The 25,000-nt window shown below is 38.6% G+C and overlaps 1 protein-coding gene across 2 annotated transcripts in view; it reads left to right on the top strand.

The window, feature by feature from the left end:
• The first annotated feature begins 11,608 nt into the window (after window positions 1-11,608).
• LOC125029796 (uncharacterized protein C19orf47-like) overlaps window positions 11,609-25,000 on the top strand; it is an 18,180-nt gene continuing 4,788 nt past the window's right edge. Inside the window, exons 1-2 of one of the 2 annotated variants that reach the window (XM_047619951.1) lie at window positions 11,609-11,740; window positions 24,476-24,537. The gene's annotated coding sequence lies outside the window, so the exon portion shown is untranslated. The remainder of the gene's footprint in view (window positions 11,741-24,475; window positions 24,538-25,000) is intronic. The other variant, XM_047619950.1, reaches the window with a different exon arrangement.

Below are 25,000 nucleotides of genomic sequence, written 5' to 3'. Positions count from 1 at the left end.
CCCACACTTACACACACACACACATATGCGTGTGTGGGGGAGTAGATAAAGGACTAAACACTATTCACACACAGGGATATAAATCAACCAGTTCTGCCTTCCATGTATTATTGGCGCTTCCCGTCCTTGGGTTAAAATACTTACGCCATTTCTGTAGCATTTGCGAAACCCCTAACACTCATATATGTTTGCCCTTTACGCGCTCATTACAGGAACCTGGTTAAACATCTTTCTGGTTTGCATCTATCTTGATACAACTTGATACACCGGCCGGGCAATCAGGGCGCAATATTTGTCATGCAGTCTCAGAGAGGGATTCATATTTTCATCAATCACGAATCGCAGCGCAGTTTCTTGATACGAAATTTATTTTAAAAGTTTATAAGAGATTTCTATGTTTATTTAGCAATACATCAAATACATGTTCACTCGATATAGGTAAAATTTTAAGTCAATCATGACAGACGCCGAACGACGTAGTGTATCTTGGCTGTGTATCTTGATTTTGTAATATAATTCAATCAGTAAGAGAAGTAAATGCCTGTGATAATTGGAATGACCTAGTTGTCTGATTCAAAGATGGAGATCACTTGCCGTGGATACGATAATATACAAAACCTCATGTAACTTCCACTTTTCATATGAAGAACAATGTATGTAATAAGAAAAAAGTATTTTGGTTTAAGAAATATATTTGAAAGTTTCCACAGCTTTGCGAAGCGAAGAGTGGTGTGCATAAACAATATAAACTGAAGAGTAGTCAGGTACTTTTTCCATTTTATTTAAAGCTTCCACAATGTTTTGTTTGTAATGGAATATCATAACTGCATACTAAGTTCTCTAATGGTTTTCTATTAACTATTGACTTTTTATGTGAAATTAAGAAAAAGTAACCTTCAAGACATTGTATGTCAGTATAAACTTCGACGCCACGTGTTTTGTAGCGACCATGATACAGTTTGAAACAATGTGACAAAAAGTGTTAGGCTGTACACACTTGTTGCATTTTCATGTATCATATCATCGTTGCATAGCAGTGTGGACTGGAAAGCATTGAACCGTTGTGTATCAAAATATAATACAAATATATGCAATGGGCTCGATCCATTTGTCGGTCTTTTGTCGTCAAATCAAAGGAATAATACACAACTCACATACCCTCGTGTGGACGGGGAGCTTGGCAGTGTCCCGTTGCACGTTCAGTTTGGAGATTTTGAAGAGGTACTGGTGTATAAATCGCCGGTGGCCAGAGAGTGTATTGTTACTGTTATCCTTTTCTGGACAGGAATTGCTTTCCGAATTTTTTTTTTTTTTTTTTCAAATTGCAGATAACAGAAACTCAAAATCATTTGGGTGCATCCTAGTTAAGTTTCTGTACAGTCCATTCACATACTGAAATTTTAACCAATCCGCTCCGGATTTATGTTCTGTCCCCTGTAGTTTTTTTATGAATGTTGTTACACATACAGATGACCCCACATGTGCTCAGCCGGCAAGGGGTCTATTAGTAGCCTTAGTGACCGATCCTGATTTCCCCATTCCTTGAATTGGCGGGAAAATCTGTCTTTTCTCTTAATGCAATTAATATCAATACTGTTATCATTGTTATTGATGTTATGATTACTAAATTGTTATTAAAATCTCGATAACATTTAAGACAATGAAAAAATGCAAAAGGCCCTTTCCAAAAGTCGAGGAAAAAGGTAAATAGGTGAGATTGGTAGGTCTAATAACCGACTCCTTGGTGACTAAGCACTTGTAGAGCCATCTATATGTAAATTCAATAAAAAAAAAACTAGTATTACATTGGGCACGGCATGTATTCTTGCCATACGTGGCGATTAGGTTAAGTCAACCAACGTACTTGTTCAACCTCGTTTAGAAAGTCACCAACGCCGTGACTTTCGTGTTCCTTTTGTTGACTATATGTTCATGAATGAAAATATACGTGCCCGCAGCCAACTAAACATCTGCATTTATTTCTTCAGTCAGAAAGAAACTGAATGACACTTGCACCACGGAACGATGATACAACATGCAACAAGTGGATACAATAACCCTGTTGCACCCTATCACATCACTGGGTGAGACGCAACAATGATATGGGACGTGGAATAGTGTACCCACCTTTACAGGTTTCAGGATGCTAAAAAAAGATATTTAGTGTTAAGTACTTGCCAAGATTTCTCGTTCCAACAACGAATTGACACCTGAATGCACTGGGTCAACGAGTGCAATAAAGAAATCGTCTACATAAAATTCAAGTCTTCAATACATTTAACAAGTCTCACTGGTGTGTTACGCAAAAATGACACCTAACGCCGATTTCCAGGTTTGCAAAATCTTCACCTCGGTTTTTCGGTAGGATCTATCCTGTCCGGACAAATATCCGAATCTCGCACCGATAATTTCTAACCTTGACCAATAAATCCTCAATGTCTAGTATGCAAGTTCTCTGCTGGCGGGAATTGCAACCACTATCTGCCCATATTTTCGTTACTGCTATATTATTTTGCATTTTAAGGCATAATGGCACCTTAGCTCAATCGCTACGTATGGCAAGAATACACTCCATGCCCAATGTAATAATAGTTTAGTTATTGTCTTTACACATAGATGGCTCCACAAGTGCTTAATCACCAAGGAGTCGGTTATTAGACCTAACTATCTCACCTGTTTACCCTTTTCCTCGACTTTTGGAACGGGTCTTTTGCATTTTTTCATTGTCTGAAATGTTATCGAGATTTTAATAACAATTTAATAATCATAACATCAATAACAATGATAACTGTATCGATGTCAACCGTATTAAAAAAGAAAACACATTTTACTGCCAATTCAAGGAACAAGGAAATCAGGATCGGTCACTAGGGCTACTGATAAACTCCTTGCCGGCTGAGCACAGAGGACAAAACAGGCTATGGAAATTATTTGAATTTCGACATTTCTCTTGAGTCCAGCTTCTATTGTCACGAAATTATCTATTATAAATCTTATTGGCTCTAATAGACTGGTTGCTATTGTCTGTTGTCGCGTCAAGACCATGGGCAATTCCCATTGGCTTATTTGATTTCCCCGCTGACGTCATCTGCTGCAATTCCGTCCGATTGTTTCGTCGCCGCCTCGACTTCGCGTCATGTTCTCGCCGCTGGAACAGTACTTGTCATGGAATGCCTGCCTTTATTTTTTCTATCCTTTCTACTGCTCTTATTAATTTATGAAGTAAATGCTATAGAAGAAAAGTATCTTAGAATGTTACATTCTATCGGAAGGCAATATCAGATTCTTCATTTTTTGTGATGGGCGTCATTTCCAACAATACCCAAAATTTGTAAGCTCAGGTGAAAGGAGCCTACAAATTTAAATGATTCTTATTTTTTTTTTGTTTTTGTTTACTGCCGTGCCTCCTCTGGGAATTGGTTCTTCCGTAGAGTAGATCAAATTCCCTCCTAAATTTAAGAGATACAATCAAACGAAATTCAAAAGCTGTGAATAATAATCACTCACGGCTACTCATGGCTACTTACCCTTTTTATGTAAGTGTAACAACAAAGGTAAAATATGCACCGACCGTCTTACCTGGAGAAATGTGAACATATTAGTGATAACCGGTGGCCAGTGTGGCAGGCTGGGAGAGCATGGAATTAACCATCGAGAAGCATATTGTTCCAGGGCGAGCTAACTTTCCATCCCCATGGGTTTCGAGGGATAATGAGGGGCGGAAAATCGTAGAAAGATATTGTTTGTAAATGCGATGCATTTGCATTTTTTCATAATTTATTTATTAATGCACCACGCTTATATTGAAAGAATAATTAGAAAAAATAATACTTTAATATTTTTCCTCTAGAGCTCGCCCCCCATCTAGGAGGTTACCCCAGGTTCAATGCTAATTGTTTGAAATTATGTTTCTATCGCTTCAGTAACACAAATGCTAGGCTTTTAATAAATAATTTAATTAAGTAAACATAGTCAAAACGCAATATGAAGATACAGTTGAATTAAATAAAAGGCAGAGTTATAGAAATAGTAGAAGTGGGGAAAAGTAGAATAAATGTGAATTAAATGTACAAAAGGTTCACACTAATAATCACAATAAAAAAAACTAAGTAGAACTGAGACCTTAGAATGGAGACATTGGTAAAATTACTAGAATGACTGAGAGTGCCTAAACCGTGTATGAGGATACCTCAATAGATCAATTAATAACATCGTCTATTAAACACCAATTAAGAACGGGAAAACTAGAAAAAAAAGATTGACAGATTAATAGATAAAAATAGATGGACAGACATAGATATATAGACAGACAGATATATATATATATAGACAGACAGATATATATATAGATCTAGATCAGGGGTCCCCAAACTTTTTACAACATTGACCCCTTCATGGAACACGTGATTTCTCATCGACCCCCAGGCATGTACAACATTAATCTCATCAATATCAAGGGGCTAACGCCGACGGGGGCGCAGGGCAGCATCCACCCTTCGCTTCTAGCCACGAGGGTCCCTTATAGCGAGTCTCCAGGCAGGGCCTCGGCCCATCTCTAGCTCCTCGCAATAGGTCTCGTCGAGCTGCCCAAGCTCTTAGGTCGTCTCAGGATTGTCTCGCAGAGAAACAACATGATGGGCTGGGTCGTCCACAGGGAAATGAGCTAGGTGCCCATACAGCCTGAGCTGGTGATCCCAGATTATGCAAGTAACAGGTCCCATGCCAGCCTCATGGTGTATCCGTCAGTTGGACACATGGTCCTGTCAACTGTACCCCATGATCCGGCAAAGAGATTTGTTACAAAAGGCACTAGATAGGTGTCCAGGTTTTGCTTCCATAGAGCAAAACTGGCAAGGCCTTGAAGACACGTAGCTTGGTCCTTCTGTACAGGTACCTTCAAATCTTCAAATTCTCTTGTTGATCGAGTTCATGGCTACTGTTGCCAGACCAATCTGTCTACTGACTTCTTGGTCTGACAGCCTGCATATATGACTACGCTACCAAGGTATGCAAAGTGCTCTTAGACTTCAGCATCCTCACCGCAGGCATGGATCAACTGAAAGTATTCCCTGACAGGCCCCCAAAGTCCTGAATCTTGGTCTTGGTCCAGGAGACTTCTAGGCCCAAAGGCTTCGCCTCATTGCTAAATGCATCAAGAGCCGCCACCAGTGACTCCAGAGACTCAGATAGGATAGCAACATCATCAGCAGTCAAGGTCATAGACCTTGATATTGCATAGTGTTGCTCCACACTGACTTTGGATAGTAGCTCTCCCCATTATCCAGTCCATGCAGGAGTTGAAAAGTGTTGGTGCAAGGACACGGCCTTGCCTTACCCCTGAATTAACAGGGAAGAAGTTCGACAGGCTCCCACCACATTTTACAACACTTTCAGCACTGGTTTATAGGCTTGCTATTGGGTCAATAATCCGTGTCAGAATTCCCCTAAGTCTCAGAATCTCCCATAGCGATTCTCATTGCACCAAGTCAAACGCCTTCTTAAGCTAGATGTAGGCTGCAAGCAACCCACAACCAAACTCATGACGGCTTTCCACAATCACTCGAAGTGCTCTGTTTCAGAAGAATGAGAGGGATAAACATGCCTCTCAACGGATCAGGGGGAATGGAACTAGACTGCTAGATGGCAGTCAAGACTGCAAGCAAGCCCCATGCCATAGGTTCCCCCCCAGCCTTTAGCAGGGATTTCGCATATGCCTGCGGCTTTCTCACTCTTCAGCTTAGAAATCGCCACTCTAACCTCAGATGGGATAGGTGGTTCCTTGCTAATGGGCGGGTCCGGCTCAGGTATAGTGATACCACTTGCTTCCAAGCTAACTGTTGAAGGTCTACCTGCTCAAAGTATTCAGTCCAATGTTTATGAACCCCAACATGATCTGAGATCTGTCTGTCCATCCATGGAGCGGACTGTAGTCATCTGTGAGGAGGGCTTAGAGTTCAGCTTTCTCACAGCTCGGTAGCCAGGTATAAGGTCATTTACCAAGAAATGGCCTTCAACCTCCTCAGCAAGATTCCTGATGAACTGTTTCTTGTCTCTTCTCAGCAGTAACCAAGTCCTACGCACCCAAGAGCGACACAAGTCCTGATTGCCATTCAGCTGAGCAATGCGACACACTTCAGTGGCCTCCAAAGTCTCCAAGTAGATGAAATTCTACCTTGCCCTAAGGCGTATGCCAATGGACTCCTGTGTTGCTTCGAGTGTTTCGCACTTGAAGGGCTCCCACAGAACAACTGGGTCTGTCAGGTTTTCAAGTTCTGTGAATCGATGACAGACTGCCGTGGTGAACCCATGGGCACACTCCTCCTCCCTCAGTCTGTCCAAGTGAAACATCCTAGAGTGGTCACTGGAGGGAGAAGGAGGTTTGAAGTGGACCCGTAGGGTAGCTACTACCAGCCTATGGTCAGTGCTACAAAACTCGGTAAACCCTACAATTCTGAAGGATCCTCCAACAAGTGCTAACAAGAATGTGGTTGATCTTGGACACAGTATCTATATCGCTATACCATGTCCAGCAATGTGGGTTGGAGTGCTGATACCAGGAGTCAGAAGTTTTCATTCTCTGGGACCAAGCAAAGTCTGAAGAAGGAGGTTGTTTTCGCTGCTGGGATCAGCTCCCGAACCATGGGGACCGAGAGACATCTCGTAGTTAGCTCATTCACAGCCGGATACTGCATTGAAGTCGCCTAGAACAATGCGAATGTCTCGCCGGGGGCAATTGTCGGCCATGGATGTGCGTTTAGTGTAGAATGCTTCATTCGCATCGAGTTTGCAAACATCGGTAGGAGTGTACATAGCAATAAGAGACACGAAGCTAAAAGCATGCTTCAGTCTCAATGCCATAATAAGCTCATTAACCGGTGTTACCTCAACTACCGAGGGTTGAAGTTGGCTGGAGATGGCTATGGCTTGTCCCTGGGGTTGATGACCATCACCACGGCGCAATCAGTAGTATTTGTACCCACCCATACTGATCGTGCCGCTGCCAGGTCTTCTCACCTCCGAGAGGGCAGCCACCTCTCAACTCCCAACTGCTCTAATTCCCTCCATAGCAGAGGTAACCGCTCGTCGTGCCGGATGTTCCAAGCGCCTATCCTGATAGCTCGCCGGAGGTTACGCCACCTCTGCCACCCCCTGAACGGGATAGATATAGAAATAGTATAAATTGGGAAAAAGTAGAGTAAATGTAAACGAAATGTACAAAATGTTCACACTAATAATCACAATAAAAACTAAGTAGAACTGAAACCTTAGAATGAATGGCATTGACAAAATGACTAGAATAACTTAAATTGCCTAATTTGTGCATGAAGATACCCCAATAGATAAATTAGTGACACCGACCAGTAAGGAACACCAATTAAGAACGTTAAAACTAGCGAAAAAAAGGCAACATTGATAGATTGACAGATTAACTGATAGAGATAGATAATCATATATATATATATATATATATATATATATATATATATAGATCGAGATCAGGAGTCCCCAAACTTTTTACAACATTGGCCCCTTCATGGAACCCTTGATTTCTCATCGACTCCCAGGCATGTACAAACATTAATATCATTAATAATCAAACAGATGTGCAATTTCCATATGCGTTATTGAGGGGAATCCTGTTTTCCATATACATGCTATATACTAAGCTCTGTGAAACTTGTTATGTGAATATCTCTTATGGAATATAAGGAAACGAAATATAAACAGAATATGAAATGAACAGAAAATAAAAAAAAACAATCATATGTAAATTAGAAAAGTGCATCAGCAAGCTGTTTTTCATATATTTTGATTTCTTATACGAAAGGCACCTTTCGACTCCAAAACTACAAACGTCCCTGCGTTTTCGACCCCATTTGACCCCCAGGCATTTCGGTCCCTTGAATAGTCCCACTTCAGGGGTCAATGCTAACCACTTTGAAGACCACAAATACTGACGGAGGGATACACTGACTGACAGAAGTTTAGAAAGTTGGATGTTGTTTTGGTAAAATTTGGAAACCGATTTTTAGATTATCTAGTCTTTATAAAATTATAGAGTTTCACTTTTGACTAATGATACAAAATTTCATAGCTTGAAGGATCGGCCATGCACTGAAAACAAGCCAGTGCTTTTGCATGGCTCTTGGCGAGTTCGTGGCATTACCAGGAGGAAGGGCAAGGGGCGAAGACGCCGTGCTCACAGGTGCTCCTTCAGAGTGGTGTAGGTGGAAGGAGGGGAAGGCAGAGTCGTCAAACGGGAGGGCTGGTGTAGCAATCGTAGCTGTTTAATAATCTCTTGAAAAGATTAAGAAAAGTGTTCGCTGCCATCACCCATTTAATTACGTATGGAACGGGATTTGTCAATGTTGTGAGATGATGATAGCGTAAGGGAAGAGTGTGTGGAACGAAGAGATAGTGAGTGTGTGTGTGTGTGTGTGTGTGTGTGTGAAAGAGAGAAGGAGTGTAAGTGTTGTGTACGAGAATTCGGTAAACGTGTCTTAGCCGAGAGAAGACGTGTGCGGGGGATGACTTCCCAGCCGCCTTATGGTGCTGCGGTGTGTGGCACTGTTTCCTGTTCTGATAACTTAATCTATATTTCATTCCGCCTTACAGCCTCTGGGGTCTCATTCTTTCTATTCACAATGTTAGTGTTAAAACCTTCTCGTACTTCTCATTTTATTAAAGTAAAGGTAAAAGTTTATAATGGAACATTTAGAATACGAACATGAAACACTAAGATGAACACGAACATTAGAAAAATAACACACAAGAATATATATAAAACACTAAGAAAAAAATAATAAAACACATGAACGCAAGAACATAAAACACAAAGTAAAGATAAGAGAGGCGCCGGTCTGTTAATCACTATACTTAAATAAATTAACAGAAGTATCTCCTGCAACCTAATTCCGATATTTTTCACGACCAGTTATCAGTCTTAGGGAAGGCTCATTCCGGGGTTCCTCTGCGAACGACTGCCCTTTACCAGGACCCAAAGACCTATCCGTTGCCATGCCTTTCGTATCTTCCCTTTAAACCTCGTGGCGCGAAAAGAGCGTAATTAAGGATGGGAATCTCTTCACTCATTAAACTGAAAAAGAACATTAAAAAAATGAAAAATAGCAACACAAATGGGTAAAAGAAATAAAAAGAACTAAAATAATAAATACTGAAGTAAAAAGATAAAATAATAGATTCCTCTCTGCTCTCATTTCCTTTTTCATTCATAATATATTGCTTCTGTAGTTCTTGCGTTATTGTGTAAAGGTATAAATAACGAATCAAAATAAATTTTTAATTATCGTAAAAAAACAGAAACTAATTAAATAATGCAGTAAAATGGAAAGAGATGTAGCCGCGTTTTCTTTCCTGGGCGCGTTTTCTATGCAGGTGCGGAGCCTCGGGGCGAATGCAGGGGATCCTCACCCCCGAGAGGTAAGTCGGCTCCTAGCATTGTCTGGCGAGACCTTTTACAAACTTCTTTTGTGCATGCCTGCGGGAGAGTGATAGTGAGTGGAAGTATAAGACATTTCATCGTCGTGGTCACGGCGAAAACCGTGATTCACGACAACTGTGTTTGCCTCCTCCCTCTCTAAGGTCTCGCTTGCCCTCCCCATGGGCCACTTTTCATTTATTTATTCATTTAATTTACTATATTACACACATATAGGTACGGTTAAAACGCCCCTATAATAGCTATTTTTTTCTAATTTTTGTTCACTTCGCCCTTGGCCCCCCAAGAAAAAGCTGAGTGGCGCCCCTGGGGGAGGGGAAATCCCCGAACAACGTGTGACGAACTCTACCTTTAAATGTTTTACTTCCGATACTGTGACTTTTCTGCTTGTGAAATAATTGTCATGATCTGACCTATACCATATTATTTTCACAACGTCATAACCGAATAGCCACGCACACATAAAATTACGTAAAATTAAGACACGAAATCGATTGTTTTATTTAAAAGGTCTGTTCAAGAAGGGGAGAAGAAATTACATTCACAGTGATAAATATTGTACAAACTTGTTAGTAGCGTCAAAGCGAAATTATGATGAATTATAACTCCTTTAATTGTGGTCTCATATATCATGCGCAATCCTATACTGTAGTTTAACAGTGGAGTTTTGGTACAATAGGCACAGAGGCTTGAAACGCTGTACCAAAGATATTAAAATAGATTCTTGGTGACATTAATTACAAAGACCAAACATCACAAATTCCGGGGTTCCCAGTGAGGGCAGGTCATCAGCAACCTGCTCTCCACAGGGGCCAGCGTCAGGAGGGAGTGAACGTCGGCCAACATGATGACAATTGAAAATTATAGTTAATGGACAATTATAGTTAATTGATTCCGTGTTCATAACTCCCGTCAGAACTAAAGAAATTCTGAGTTACGTCTCTGGCATTGCATAACAATCCACAGATGTTACAACATCCATGTCTATATTTATCGATCTAGATCAGTCTCTCTCTCTCTCTCTCTCTCTCTCTCTCTCTCTCTCTCTCTCTCTCTCTCTCTATATATATATATATATATATATTTATATATATATGTGTGTGTATATATATATGTATATATATATCCAAACGAACAAACACACACACACACACACACACACACACACACACACACACACACACACACACACACACACACACACACACACACACACACACACACAAATATCCACACACACACACACACACACAAATATCCACACACGCGCGCGCGCACACGAATATCCACACATACGCACACACAAATACACACGCACAAATGCACACTCACTACTCACACACATAGATAGGCATCACACTCGACTAAATAGATAGATAGATAGATTGTGTGTGTGTGTGTGTGTGTGTGTGTGTGTGTGTGTGTGTGTGTGTGTGTGTGTGTGTGTGTGTGTGTGTGTGTGTGTGTGTGTGTGTGTTTGTGTGTGTGTGTGTGTGAAACAACGAAGGAAAGAGTACATACCGGACGTCTTTTCACTATATTTCTAATTCGTGGCATGATGTGCTCAGTTAGCCTGAAAATATTTCCTTCGGCATATCTGTGCGTGCGTGTTTTCTTTCTCTTCGCCTTGGTTGCTGTATTTATAATGTGTTCAGCATGGATTCTCCAACTTATGTGTGTTTCGCCTTTCCTTCTTAGTTAATCTCTTAATTTCTCATTTCTCTCCACAACTATCTTAGTTCTTTCTTAACTTCATACTTAATTCCCAATTTCTTTTCTAAATTTCCCCGTGTACCTTCCTAATCCCACATTTCCTCCCTTTATCTTACATAGATTTCCGTATTTATAGCAATTCCTAATTTTGTTCTCTAATTTCAAAGCTTACATCCTCACTTGCTAGACTTATCCTTCATCCATTCCTTGCTCTGCTTCTCATGTTCTGCTTAATTCCTTCCTTGCCTTATTCCTTGCGAATCTGTTCTTTTCTTTTCGCTCACTGAGCTTCATGCTGCGCTTGTGTTCCAATTCGTTCGCGGAAAAGGCTATAGTGCTAGCCGGTCAATGCATTAAATGATTTCCGTTTCGTGGTGATGAATGAATTCACCTTTATCTCATTTTTGTGATTTGAGTGTTATAAGAATTTTGTGGCGTTTGCTGTCAATGAAAAACTGCGTGTGGAAAGTTTTGAATTCCGTGCACGAATTCGGACGCAGTGTTGTGATGGCGTCGGCGGCGGCGAGACGGAAATAGACGAGGAAAAACTCTTCGCTCATTTCTAAGGTAATTTTAAGGCTCATAGAATTCTCATAGATTTCTTATCATCAGTTTAATTGATGAAGTGCATATAGAGGCGCTATAAAATAGGGCCGTAAGAACGACTGGAATTTGGAAGGATGAAGCGTCTCCAAACTTGGCTTCTCGGCGGAAAAAGACTGTTCGGTTATTAGAAAAGTTTCAACAAACAAGGGAAACCTGAGGGTAAAAGCACAGGATTTGCGAAGGTTTATCCGTGACCGTGGTGTTTCCTCATATTCTTTTCGTATATCGTTATAGGTCATTCCTATTGTGACCTTCGACAAGGAATCATAATTGCTGCTGAGTCTCTGATTGGCCTTTTATTCTGCAGGGGAATGTATAACTCTATTCTAATTTAAAAAAAAAAGGGTAGCATTTAGATTGCCTTCACATGCTGTGACAGATCATAACAAAAGAGGTATCAGTGGATTCCTCTTACTCCGCACTATTTAAATATTTAGAAATAATGCTGCGGAAACCCACAAAGTACCCTCACACAGAGGTCCACCACATAAACTTTGACTTCAAAATTGTAAAGTAATGCATATTTGGCAAAGATATGCCAAATTTTCCCACAAAAAAAAAAGTATTTGTTACCAGGCTATCATGCGAGCCCAAAATCCAAACCTAACCTTTCCTGCCATCAATTTATGCCCTAGACGAGGGGCAACCTCCCCCCCCGCCCACTTTATTAGCACTTTATACCTACTTAAAGAAAATATCACATTAAGAATTCTTAACCCCTTCCCCACGGGTCACGTCTCTTGACCTCATAACAAACCGTACCAAATGTGGAGTGCGGCGGTGCGCCAAAGCGCTCCGAGGCGGTGATTCAGCTTGATGTATGAACTCCCTCGCTCAAAGTCGGCACGTTGCCATTGTTGCTAGGGCATATGTAGATTTTATTTTTTTAGTTTTCTATACCCTTCAGCAAGGGGTTAAGAACTCTGAGCGGTGATATGCAGCAGATATTTTCGTTATTTTGCACTAATTACAAGGCTGCTGCAAATGTACCTATGCTTTTTATTACTCCATTTCTTATGCTCTATAGGATGGCAATGTCCATTTCCCTCTTGTCACTGTGTGTCGCTCTTGGTAACATTAACGACAAACTCTTTTAAGGTAATTTAAAAACTAAAATTAAGTGCAAAAATTAAAAACCTGTGGCAAGATAAAGAAATTGGGAAAAAAGAGAAACCTGAGCCAAGATTCGGCCCCACAAGAAACATGATGTTGCACAAATGAACCCAAGCCTAGAAGGATAAACTACTACAAAGATTACCATATGAACCAAAAACCTTTCTTACATGGGGATATGCCCTTGGACCCCCTTCTGATTTCCATGTTTCCTTAGCTGGGGACTGTAAAATACAAAACCTTACTAACCTGCTTTCCAAACCAATATGGTCATTCATTTTATTATAACTAAAAATTAAAATTAAGCAATACATAATTTAACCAGAGGAAGGGTAGAGCTCTGCTGCCAGACATAGAAAAAGGTGTAGACACGTTGTTTAATATCAAATTAGCACTATTGCACGTGGGACACTCTAATGTTTTATAAAACAAGTTCATGGTCCTCTGCCATTTCAGTAAATGTTTCACTTTTATCCCAGACCACAATGACACAAATTCTGTACCCAATAGCATTGGCAAATTGAATAATTTTGTGCTTGAATGATATCACACAGTTTTATAGAGCATAAAATGTAAATATATTAGAGAAATTAATGACATGTAAAGGAAATTTATATCATTTGGAACACACTATGGTAAATCAACATGAAATAACATATAAATATCTATCAAAATATAGATATTAGCATATAAGCGAGGAAGGAAACTTTGTCTCCAAGGAACAAAGTTTGGCACCTTTTATTTTAATATTGTGACACAATTATGTCTTTCCATGCTATAAAGTTGACTTTCTCGATTAGTTTGCATATTGTTCTTCCATTTTAGTAACATTTCATGTTTGCTTATTAAAATTCCATGTCATCTTGATTAATTGATAATTTAGCCACTTATTCTGAGTATGTTATTCATAATTGGTAATTTTTTTAGTTTCACACAGCCACCCAACCTTGCAATTATTATTTCTTGTTTTAGTGATGCACATTGTATTATGCATGAATCTGTTGTTCTTTGCCATCGCAAATGATTTAAACGAGTTTTGGTAACTGTTTCTGAAGTGATTGATGGTAAGTCCCTGTTACTCCAGCTATTCCTGGGAAATCCACAAACATCACCCTTTGAACCAAAAATCTTCCTAACCAAGGGGCTTCAACCACAGACCCCCATCTGATCGTTGTATTTCCTTATTAGGGATCTCTGCCTTTTGACCCCCATTCAATCACTGTGGACATGCTCTCTGCGTGGCCATTTGTCACATCCCATTTTCTTGATTTCCGAAATTCTTGGCTTGCACAGATTATTTCATGTATTAATGAGCATATTTTTACCCCTTTTTTATGATATTGTCATTACATTCTCCTATACCTGTGGCACAACTTACATATTATCAACTTGCGAAGGATATACCATAGATGAAAAGTGTCTTTATTTTTGGTTATTATGTCCATAACAAGCAAATTTGACCTTGTACTACATGACTGTGGGGAACTGAAACGAGAATAGTACCCCACAAATTCCCTGGTACTTTTCATGCCATCCCCTGCTATCAGGGCCAAGAATGGGAGGTTTTGGGGAGGGGATTTGGGTGGGTCCCATAGCATAATTTCTACATATTTGGGTAGTACAGAGTGAGAGGAATCCATCAATACCAATATTGCTGTGATTGGTCATGGGAAGATATTCTGAATATTTACCACAAAAAGAACAGGAACAAAAAGCAAGGTATATGCTTAGTCATCTCTTGTTAATGCACACCAGAAAACAATAGTCAAAGAATACAAAAGGCCTACACTGAAAAATTATATTCATTGGTTTCAGTATTAATTTGCAGAAGTTAACTGATTTGAGGAAATCAATGAAAATAGTGGACCGATTCAAGAAAATGTACAAAAAAAAGTGTTGCACAATATGCAAATGGAAGCTAAGGCTGCTTTCACAACAAGGTGGCACATCATGAGTGGCAAGTGGCAAGTGACACATGGCACTGTATTTTCACACAGGTTACAAGTGCTGCGTGTCACTCTGTTCACATGATGGCATTATCAGAGGTTGCCGATGTTATTGTCCTAAGTCCTAATTAATCTTGTTACAGTTATCTGTCTGTCCTTTGGAGGAATAAAGTGGTTGACTTTGGGGCAGAATGTGAGGCAGACTTGTTCCAATACCCAGTTGTAAGGAAAAATATTTTGATAATTCTACCATTGAGAGTATTTTTATTGTACTGAGATGTATTGTACAGACATTTGTATTTCTCCACAGTTTGTACAAATGTTATGTTAATATGTTCATTGTCTGGAAGAAAGATTCTGTGTCCTCTCAACCAAAGTCTTGCTCATTGGGCGAGCAAAGCCATGTTGTCAAATATGTTTGGGGAATCTTTCTAGATACTTCAAAACTACTCAGTGTATACATTCAAAAGTTTTCCTTTTTATATCATCTGGTTTATGATTTTATAATTTTTATATTAACTTAGCTTATAATTACTTTGTATGTAAAGCTCCATTAAAATCTGACACACTGCCGCAGGTCCAGTCTTCGTGTGGTGTGTCAGTCGCACGTGGTAAATGTAATGTACCATGCCACTTCTGTGTGAAAGGATTCTTATGTTTCCATATGTTCCTGTTCAAATGGTTCACCACATGGCATACCACATATGACATGCCACCTTGGTGTCAAAGTGACCAAACCCACATACCTTTCCTTTCTTCTCAGTGAACTACTTACCAGTGGTTATGATGTAATGGCTGGCCATTGTTGCTGCCTTAGATATGCATTTTACTTTTATTGTATTTTAGTATTTTGATATCTGTCAACTTCTACTGAAATAGGTATTTGCTAAATAAGCATTTCTCAAATATATTATTTGTTCTATATTATCAAATAAGCATAGTTATTATTAGAAATACTTTTTATTTCCGTATATAGCACAATCATCTTCAAACAAATTTGACAGTTTTATTGTTACAGTAATCTTTGCTTGTTTCAAAATTAAATTTGTGTACAGTGTTATTTGGGTCTCCAAATACTTTAGTTATATCCCAAGGAAAACAACTCTTACTGAAGTTGTCATGATCTTGGGGTTAATACAGTGAAGTACAATGTTAAGATATTTCAAGATTTATTGAAAATCTTGAAACTTTTTATTCATTCCTGTTTCAGATCTTGGTTTGATTTCATAACCAAACAAAATGAAGCTTTCTACAGTTTCATGATGTCACACTAGTAAAAAAAAACTGCTAACATGGCTGACAGAAATGAGTGATTTCATGGAATGTTCTTATTAAATTACCTATTTTGTTATCAAGAGAGGATATTATAAACTACGTAGCTGTTGAGTATAGTAATTACTTCATTATTTTCTAGACGATAAATACTAGCCAATTATAAATATTAATGATAAATATTATTTCTCTTAAACTCTTGTAATATATTATTTTCAATTCTTATTTCCTTTGCTAATTTCACTATCATTACCAGTAGCATCCAGTCTGTTTTCTTCTATGATTACCCCTGTTACTTACTACAAAAGAGAATGAGTCATCATATATTGAGGTAGTATGTTTACATGGATAGTATCACAGTGTCACAGTTATATCTGAGTCCCAAGCTCGTACACTATCTACCCTGACTGACCTCACTGGTAAACCTATTTCTGCCCAACCTCACTCCTTTCTTACTTCTGTTTCTGTCTCTCTTGTCTAAAACAAGGACTGGTCAGATGCCTCGTTGACTATGATGCAGTGGCAGTCCACTGCATCAGAGAGCAACATAAGTCCTGCACCAATATTGCCAAGATTAGCATCTATAGACATGACCTCCCCCATGAAGTTTATATTGGTGAAGTGTCTTGCCCTGTCCTATGATATCAATCTCTTCCCCGTCAATGTCAGAAGTGTTGGCAATTTGGCCGCCCAGCCAGACACTGTTGCTCCAGAGCCCGTTTATGACAAATTCTGCAAAATTTCTTGCATTTCTCATCAAAAATGTATCTCAAGTTGTTGAAGCAGTTGGGTAGAAAATGTGGTGATTGGGAAGTGGATAGGATTATATGATGATAGGGAGGGGGGTCTGCAAGGGTTTTGTTTCATACAGTGACCTATGTAGTAGTTTATACACTTATGATTGGGTTCACTCATTCCTTCATTCATGGGATTGCATCTGCTGTGACCAAATTTTGTCTCAGGTTTTTCATGATCACTATTTTTGCTTTTTCAAAATGCCTCTTATAAACAAATTTGCCCATACTCCCGAACACAAAGCCCCAGGTTCCAGATGTAGGCCTATCCCACCCACAGTTGTTGGCATAGTTCTCTAGAAGATGTGGTCCTGCTGTAAAAATTTAAGAAAACCATATGAAATTCAGAAATTCGCTGATGCTGAGATATACCTATGACATTTTAGTCATTAGTCAGTCATTAAAAAAAAAGTTATGTTGTGTATTTAAATATGATAGAGATTGCCAAGATCTCTGCCTTGGGTACACCAACTAATATCACCAAACAGCAATCACATATAATATATATATATATATATATATATATATATATATATATATATATATATATATATATATTAATAGCAAGACAGAGCTGCTTTGATTTTTTTTTTTTTTTTTTTTTTTTTTTTGAGGGGAGGGGGGAGGCATAGCCCAAGTTTCATCCAGCTACCACTTACAAGGCAGACAATATATGTAAACAGCAGAGAAGAATCTCAATATTTTAAAAATCACCATATCTTTTCCTATCTCTTTGTAGAAAATAAAAAATGCACTGGTGCAATTTTGATTTTGGTTTTATTTTTAATGTTTATACTACTGTTCCATTTCATATGTAAGTAAAGACTGCATAAGAAGAGGGAAAATGCTATTTTCATAGTTGCTGGTAGATGTCCCTACCTGGTGTATGAATGTAACAAGTATTATAAGAAACCCCCCTCATCCCTTGCTTCTTGTTGTCATGGGGGGGGGGGGGGGGGGGGGGCTTAGGAAACCGAGACCATTTTCTATTTTTCTATTTCTAAAAAAAAATTGAAAATGGTCTTACAGATTTTAATGAAATTTGGTATGATGAAAAAGTACTATATTACGCATCTTTATACTGAATTTTATTTAATTTGACCGAAGGGAATCATAGGCGCAACGAAAAATCTATTTTTTAAAGTTAGGTTAACTCTAGCCTTCTCACGTCCCAGAGTTATAACTTAATTTTCTATATCGTTTTTGCTGAGAAAACCTCTAGGTCATATAAACAAAATGTATTCCAATTTGGAAATTCATTAATTTCTTTCAAAATTATGTATTTTGAATTTAAAAAAAAACGATTCCTAGTTCTATGCGCATACTTTTGAGATTGGACTAAAACTGTAAGCCGTGAGGAGTCTGAAATAAGAAAAAAAAAACTTTTCGAGTAATCGACCTTCAAACTTTTTTGATAAATTTCTTTTAATTTTAAATATTTTCTTCACTTGCTTACTGGCTACTTTTTACATAAGAAGAGAAAGCCCAGCCATTGCTCTATCTCTTGTTCTTTATTTCATTCAGATCGAATCAGTAGTTATTGCACAGCTCCTCTATTCCTCATATTACCCTCCACCTGGTTTGTCCCATTTTTTTTTTTTTTTTTTTTTTTTTTTTTTTTTTTTTTTTTATATATATATATATATATATATATATATATATATATATATATATATATATATATATACCCTCGACCGAAAATGGGAGGTAGAGAAGAGAAGGGGGTGTGGGGTAAATATAAATATGCTCTTACGTAATCATCCATAAGCAAACAGGGTGTACAATGGGAGGAAGGGAGAGTAAGAAGAAAGCTAATACTTACTACTCATGGTTCCTGGTCCCCTTTCAACTGAGATGAGGAAAAATCCTCAACTCAGTTTAAAAAACCTTCAGAGAGTATCATGGACTACCAACCCACTGTGAAATACGCTGATCAGTGAAATAGTTGTCTGGGGCTAGGCCCTCGTTTGACCACCTATTTTTTCTTCGCGGGAGTTCATATTCACAGTGGGTAATTCTACAGTAGTATACGAATCTGAAACAGGGCATAACTCATTTTCGACCCCCCAGACCCAACCCCCCCTGCCAAACCCAGGGACGGTCCCCTTAACTAATTTTGCACAGTCTTTTCTTCTCCCCCTTTCTTTTCCATCTCTTCTTCATCATCTCTCCACCTCATAAGGTGTGAGAGCTGCACTGGAAGGATGAAAGGCTGGCTTTGCGTCAGTCATGAACGGCCTCCGGGAGCCATGTGCACGGTATTTTGTTGGTTAATTGTCTAGCCCTTACCCCTCATGGGGACCCAGAGGGTAGACCGTTTCCTCTCCCCATTTATTTTAAGCTCACCATAGCCAATAATGAAGATGTTTTAACCTTATTAGGGTCATTAAGGCTTGACCCTTCATCAACTAGTCTATCTAAATTTGATTTCATTGGTTTCCCAACCCCAACCTCTCCTTTGACCATGGCTCCGACTGATACTAATACCACCTCCTTGATGTTTGCTGTCAACTCTATCCATTCCGAATCATCCACCCAGGTCACTACACAACGTTCAGAATACACCCCATCCTCTCTCTCAACATCTTCCACTCCATCTTCTACTGCACAATCTTCTTCATTTTCTACCCCCACCCCCCCCTTATTATTATTATTACTCTTCATCCTTATTTTCCATCTTATTGTCACCCCAATAGTGCTACCCCATTTTCCTCCTGCCCTCGTCCTTCTACTGCTTCCACCTCTGCAAACCTTTTGAGTACTCTTTTTGGGATCAATTCTTTGTGATTCCCCCTACAGCCCCATACTCTGACAGTGCCCTTCTCTTCCAACAATAACTCCAAAAACAAGTAGGCAAAGTTTCCTTTTGCAGTCATTATGATTGTTCACACCTTGTCACAGTTATATCTGAGTCCCAAGCTCGTGCACTATCTACCCTGACTGACCTCACTGGTAAACCTATTTCTGCCCAACCTCACTCCTTTCTTACTTCTGTTTCTGTCTCTCTTGTCTACAACAAGGACTGGTCAGATGCCTCTTTGACTATGATGCAGTGGCAGTCCAGTGCCACACTATACCTCCCAGAGAGCCACATAAATCCTGCACCAATATTGCCAAGATTAGCTTCTATAGACATGACATGACATACATATACATATGTGTGTGTGTGTGTGTGTGTGTGTGTGCATATATATATTATATATATATATATATATATATATATATATATATATATATATATATATATACACACATGCATATGTATTTTATATACACATACATATAAATATATGTGTGTATGTGTATTAATAGTTACAGTACTATTTTATGTATTTATGGTGATCATTTATATATAAATATATGAGAATATACTTGGGTAACAAACATTTGCACTTATTTTTCATTCAAGTTCATGTATGTTAAAGGAGTATGTAGTTCAAAATATGTGAATTTAAGAGGAAAAAATCAATTACTACCAATAACTAAAAAATACAAACTATAATATTTAAGAAATTATAAAATTAGCAGCAACCCTAGAACTATAATAGAATGAATATTAGAAACTTGACAATAAACAATACATTACAAAACTTTCAACAAACATTAAATTATTAACTTAATAATCAAGTAAAAATCACAAAATTTCAATAATATTACTTCCCCAAATAAAAAAATAAATCAGTATAGCTTTCTGCCTACAGTTTTTCTAATGATCCAGAGCCATTCTCCTGCCGCTGTATCTGGAACAAAAAGAACTTTTTAAACAAGGGATAAATAATCAATTAAGAAATTTTACAGTAAAGAGGGGACTTATTTTAATCACAAGAACAAGCATATCTAGCATTCCTGGAACTTGTTTCACTGCACATTGTACTAGTTGCTATTGATTGTACTTACCAGTATTATTATTATTTCTTTTAGAAATATCAATATTCTTTATGTATGCAATTAGCTAAATCTTTATCAGATTTTATTTACAAATAATTAGACATCACATAAACAACAAAAGGACACCAGCAAAATCATGCACAAAAGATGAAAACTAATATGTTATTAACACTAACCTCTTGTTAGATACCGAAGTGTTGATGGTCTGCAGGAATTGCCTTTCTCAGTTGAGTATCCTTCTCAATCAGAGGTTTTATAAGATGCAGCTAATCGTAATAAAAACACCTCCATGTTTGAAATTTGTAAAACCCGTGACTGTCCTCCAGTGCCTGTTTCTTCACTAGCATAATTATGGCTCAGGTCTTTTCTTTTTTTCACTGTGGTATTCTATCCTCATTCTTCACAAAGTTAAAAGCCATAATACACAAAACTAAAGCAAAATAAGGGAAACTATCCTTGTGCTCCATGCTGCTGCAGTCAATCCATGGGTATGATTGGGCTGGTATGGAGGCTGTTTCCACAGTTGAAACACTACTTCCGGCAGGGTGGACGAAGATGGGTTGGGGCCCGTGCATAAAGAAAGCCAGTGAGCTGTGCCTTTAGATGCCCATTTGACTCCCTTAAGTCAGAACAGTGTCCTTCTATATGATCCCTCCCTTCCTGACACTCTTTCCAATACTTCAACAGCATCCCCTATTCCCTTATTTCATTCTTCTACTTCCACGACTATCGTTTCTTACTTTATTACCATTTAATTGGTTCATAATAGCTCTTTAGCAGTTTTCCCATACAATGTTACTCTCCCTTCCTCAGACGCATGCTCTCTATTTGATCTGATCATCCTATACCTTTAACCACATTCTTTTACAAATCCCCACTGTATTCCATTTGCTCCCCCTCTATACCCTTTTCACTAATATTCTTTCTAGAACCTTTGACATCTAGCACATCTTATCCTGATCGTTAACCTTAGTTATATGACCTTTGATGTCTAGCACATTTATTTCTTCTAACCATTCACCATCTTATAAGAAAAATATTTATACATAACAATGTACAGCACATGATATATGATAGGGATGTATATTGAAGAAATACATATTTTGGTACATTGTAATGAAAATTGATATACCTTCAAAGTAAGAATGCCTGTTAAAAAAAGTGATAATGATTGTTTTTGACATTACAACTTAGGCTATATACAGAAAGACAGGTAAATACTTTGCTGTGTGATGAGGAAAAGCTAGACTTTTGTCATGACTAATATTCCTCATTTCTGACATTATTCTTTGGCTTATCAGATTATTTCATATATCAGAGTGAGTGAGTGTATTTGTATTCTCTCGTTATGATATAGGTCTTTGATGGTCCTTGATTCTGTCTAACCAAAAATATGTAATTTTCCCTCAGTTTAAGGGCCCATCCCATGAGAACAAATTATCATATACTTTCAACAGTATACATTATATTCTGAACTATTTGGGCTCGATTTGTTATGTAAGAGTATTCCTGCATACTAACTCAAGCCTTCCAAGTAATTTTGGATGTTTTGTGGTATTCATTCTGGGGTGTATATAGTTGTGCCACTTGGTGCACATTGACCTTAACCTGCCCAAATGATTAAAAAAAAAAAAAAAAAAAAAAAAAAAAACTACATATTTGTTAGTTTTGAGCTTTCCTGAATAGGCTGTAGACCTGCAAGTAAATTACTTGCTTGCAATTTACTTCAGACTGAGACTTACGACACCAGTGGTACATATGGCAATGCACCAGTCTAAGCAGTTAAGCATATGAATCAAGCATGATCATCAGTTGCACTGATGACCTCACATTGTGATTTAACCCAATGGATCTGGGTGCCTCATGATTTGCACTTGGACCAAATTGTGGGCAAAATGACTTCCAGCCGATGGAGGTCATCCATTGATGAGGAAAAGCTAGGAGAGTGTGGTCAGCAAGGTCAAAGGTCTATCGGTCTAACTTTTATTGTCTCCCTTCCTCCTTCCTTAGTCTCCACTTTTGTTTTTGTTTTTATTTTGATATTTTTTCTTTCTCTGTCTCTCATAATTCCACTACTCTCTCCATCCTTCAATAACATCAAATCCAAGTAATAATGAATTTAATTCTTTTTTATGTGACCTCATGGGGTAAATTGTGTTAAGTGTGCAATGGGAAATTGTTTTGGAAATATCCACTTAGACATAGATGTTACCTTGGTTCGGACATAAAGTCTCACACATAATATGCATGGCAGATGGTCAAAAGTAAAAGTGCCTCACACATGAGAGACTCAGGAAGGTTGCCTGTTCAAGGTGTTTCACTGGTGAGACATCCGGCATTTATGGGGTTAACAGTTATGATGAGAATTTATGAGTTGAATGAAATTGCCTGGGAATGGCAAGAAAAGTAAATACAAGCATAGTATTAATGTGTTTAGGCAAGTCATCATTCCATGATGACTGCATTTGATGTGATCTCTGCCCCTAACTTGTATTTCGGGGAGGAGAGACCCTCTGTCAAGATCTCTCTCTCAGGTCAGGCCAAAGAGCATGTCACCATGCTGCATTGACATGCTTTGATTTTGTCTGCCTGTAAGGGGACTGTTATACCAAAAATTTAACATGTGGCCACTGTGCAAAGTAAGAATAAAAAAAGGAAGAGCAGAAGTCGCTACTCAGAAGAAAATAGAAAAAATGTCATGCAGCTGGGTGGAATAGTCCCCTTAACTAATAGTTCAAAAAATAAACTTTTTCATTATCTTTTTATTCCTCATGCTTACAATTCATGCAAGAGGTATACTGTCATATATAAAGTAAGCTGAAAATTGAAAAGATTATAGGTGGTAAATAACAGAAGAAAAATATGAGAAGTAAATGGAATTATATTAACTCCTTGGATCTGGATAATAGTGACAGTGTAATAACTAACATGATTCACCCACTCCTGACAGGAGCTCATGGTGTCATAATGAACCACTTGTCAGGCTGTATGTGGAGCCAGCTGCTTGAGGATAAATTTAGAAACCAAAAAACATAATTTTATCCTGCTCTTGATGCTCTTGGCTTTGGTGTAAGTGATTTGTTAGTTTATGAAGCTAAATAGAAGCCAGGCCAACATTTGAGAGGCTGTATGACCTCAATGACCAAGTCAGGGCCAAACAAACAAACAACCATTTAGTGCACACAACTTAAATCAGGCACATTACTGCACATTATAGGACATCATTTATGTGAGAGATAGTCAAGCCATGATTTGATTGAACATCAACCATTGTGAATGGCTTAAATCTAAGCTGAGTCATTAGAAAGAGGTTTGTTTTTAAAAAAGACTGAAACAAGTTTAGAGTCTGAATACAAAAAGTAGAACAAATATTGAAATGAAAACAATTAGAAAAGGAGCAAAATGTGTTGGTTTCTAGGTATTTGGTAGTATTAATGTAGATTACATTGGAAATATGAAGTATAATATTAATTTTTAAAATGTCGTTAACCTTAAAAAAATATTGATATTTGTTATAACTAGTTTATTCATATATGAATTCTATAGATAGTTTTGGGAAGCGCATGTTCTTGAAGTTGCATTTAGCACACCCATCAATAATTTTGTGAACCATTTAGGGCATTTAGGGTGGAGAAAAGGGATTATTGGCTCAAAACATTTCCTAACAAAGTCGTTTCTTTCAGAGCTGGATTTGGCAATTTGTTTAAAAGGACCAAGACAGAATTCCAAGATCCAGTTAAGACAGGTAAGCAGATTTATCTATATGTAAGTTATGTTGATATCATTCCCCATCCTCTTCCTCTCTCCTCCCCCTCCATCCTTCCTCCACCTCCTCCTCCTCCACCTCCGCCTCCTCCGCCTCCTCCGCCTCCTCCGCCTCCTCCTCCTCCTCCTCCTCCTCCTCCTCCTCCTCTTCTTCTTCCTTCTCCCCCCTTCCTCCTTCTCCCCCCTTCCTCCTCCTTCTCCTCCTCTTCCTTCTCCCCCCTTCCTCCTCCTTCTCCTCCTCTTCCTTCTCCCCCCTTTTTCCTTCTTCTCCTCCTCTTCCTTCTCCCCCCTTCCTCCTTCTTCTCCTCCTCTTCCTTCTCCCCCCTTCCTCCTCCTCCTCCTCTTCCCCCCCTTCTTCCCCACCCTTCTTCTCCTCCTCCTTCTCCTCCTCCTTCTCCTCCTCCTCCCCCCCCTTCCTCCTTCTCCTTAACCTCTGTCTTTTC

This window comes from Penaeus chinensis, chromosome 10 (genome assembly GCF_019202785.1).
Source record: "Penaeus chinensis breed Huanghai No. 1 chromosome 10, ASM1920278v2, whole genome shotgun sequence".
Taxonomy (NCBI): Eukaryota; Metazoa; Arthropoda; class Malacostraca; order Decapoda; family Penaeidae; genus Penaeus; species Penaeus chinensis.
Note: the sequence above shows the minus strand (reverse complement) of the source record. Positions and strands in the feature narration are given on the sequence as shown.